Here is a 2,500-nt window from a genome sequence, read left to right on the forward strand (position 1 = left end):
TGCCTTAACCTAACCTACGTTGTGCCTTAACCTAACCTATGTTGTGCCTTAACCTAACCTATGTTGTGCCTTAACCTAACCTATGTTGTGCCTTAACCTAACCTATGTTGTGCCTTAACCTAACCTATGTTGTGCCTTAACCTAACCTATGTTGTGCCTTAACCTAACCTATGTTGTGCCTTAACCTAACCTATGTTGTGCCTTAACCTAACCTATGTTGTGCCTTAACCTAACCTACGTTGTGCCTTAACCTAACCTACGTTGTGCCTTAACCTAACCTACGTTGTGCCTTAACCTAACCTACGTTGTGCCTTAACCTAACCTACGTTGTGCCTTAACCTAACCTACGTTGTGCCTTAACCTAACCTACGTTGTGCCTTAACCTAACCTACGTTGTGCCTTAACCTAACCTACGTTGTGCCTTAACCTAACCTACGTTGTGCCTTAACCTAACCTACGTTGTGCCTTAACCTAACCTACGTTGTGCCTTAACCTAACCTACGTTGTGCCTTAACCTAACCTACGTTGTGCCTTAACCTAACCTATGTTGTGCCTTAACCTAACCTATGTTGTGCCTTAACCTAACCTATGTTGTGCCTTAACCTAACCTATGTTGTGCCTTAACCTAACCTATGTTGTGCCTTAACCTAACCTATGTTGTGCCTTAACCTAACCTATGTTGTGCCTTAACCTAACCTATGTTGTGCCTTAACCTAACCTATGTTGTGCCTTAACCTAACCTATGTTGTGCCTTAACCTAACCTATGTTGTGCCTTAACCTAACCTACGTTGTGCCTTAACCTAACCTACGTTGTGCCTTAACCTAACCCATATTGTACCTTAACCTAACCCATATTGTACCTTAACCTAACCCATATTGTACCTTAACCTAACCCATATTGTACCTTAACGTAACCTAATTTGTGCCTTAACGTAACCTAATTTGTGCCTTAACGTAACCTAATTTGTGCCTTAACGTAACCTAATTTGTGCCTTAACGTAACCTAATTTGTGCCTTAACGTAACCTAATTTGTGCCTTAACGTAACCTAATTTGTGCCTTAACGTAACCTAATTTGTGCCTTAACGTAACCTAATTTGTGCCTTAACGTAACCTAATTTGTGCCTTAACGTAACCTAATTTGTGCCTTAACGTAACCTAATTTGTGCCTTAACGTAACCTAATTTGTGCCTTAACGTAACCTAATTTGTGCCTTAACGTAACCTAATTTGTGCCTTAACGTAACCTAATTTGTGCCTTAACGTAACCCATGTTGTGCCTTAACGTAACCCATGTTGTGCCTTAACGTAACCCAATTTGTGCCTTAACGTAACCCATGTTGTGCCTTAACCTAACCTATATTGTGCCTCAACCTAACCTATATTGCGCCTTAACCTGACGCACGTTGTCGCTGAACCTGCTCTGTAATTGTTATGCAACTCGTTAAATTAGTGTAGTGTTGCCTAACCGCAACCCTCGCAATATAGTTCGCTATTCGCACTGCCCGGTCCCCTGTGTATCGCGTCATGTTAAACACCTTGCAGGTGTTGCTGACTTTCCACATGCTCCTGCTATACACTGTAATGTGGATAGCAGCAGGACGTACATGCCCCCCCCCCTTCCCCCCTGCCTTCGCAAGCTGGTCGTTGAGAAGTTTGCATGTTCAATGCCCTTCGCATGCCGACGTACTCAGCCTACGTTGTGGTACGGCCTGTCACCTGTCCGCCGATGTACGCAAAACCCACAAACTGTACTGCACATTGGTCCGTATGTACTGAATGATACATCGTGGCACATGTGTGACCGTACGACGACTGCGCCTAGCAACGGCAGACCATACAGTCCAAATATTGTGCACGCAGCTACGTGTCGTCTCCCTATAAGAGCTGGATTGCAGTGTGGTACGCCATTCAGACGTGTGGGAGGAACGGACGCCCTGGATGGCGATCAGCATGAGCAGTCTGTTGATGTAGTGGAGCGTGTATTCGGACGTAGTCGTCTCTTCTCACACACCGTGATAGCATGTTGCACCGCGTTCCACATCTGCGACATCCTGCAGAGGCCGGCTGACAGTCGTTCGCGCAATGGACACCGCATACGTACGGGGGCTACCTTCCACGTGTTCTCGAGGCGTGCACATGTTGTTGCGTCTATGTGGGCAGACGTAGTGTGTTGTGACACCTGACACAGGCATGCAATACTCGTTGCAAATGGCGATGGACGTCTACGTTTGCTGGTGACGTTACGCAAATGAACAACAGGTAACCCGTTGTGGTGCGGTTGTTCTCGCTAGAGGTGAATCAGTGTTGGCGACGATCGGTCGAGCTATTAACCGGTTGTTTCAGGGATACCCACCATGCCCACGAACGTGAAAGGGGACCCACCATGCCCACGAACGCGAAAGGGGGATCTGGGTGTGAGGCGATACGCGGCGGTGGCTGGGTGGGACCGTCCCCGGCCGGTGAGGGGGGGCCGCCCGGCGTGCTGGCAGCGCGGTGCG

The sequence above is a fragment of the Schistocerca serialis genome, unplaced genomic scaffold (genome assembly GCF_023864345.2).
Source record: "Schistocerca serialis cubense isolate TAMUIC-IGC-003099 unplaced genomic scaffold, iqSchSeri2.2 HiC_scaffold_753, whole genome shotgun sequence".
NCBI classification, from domain to species: Eukaryota; Metazoa; Arthropoda; class Insecta; order Orthoptera; family Acrididae; genus Schistocerca; species Schistocerca serialis.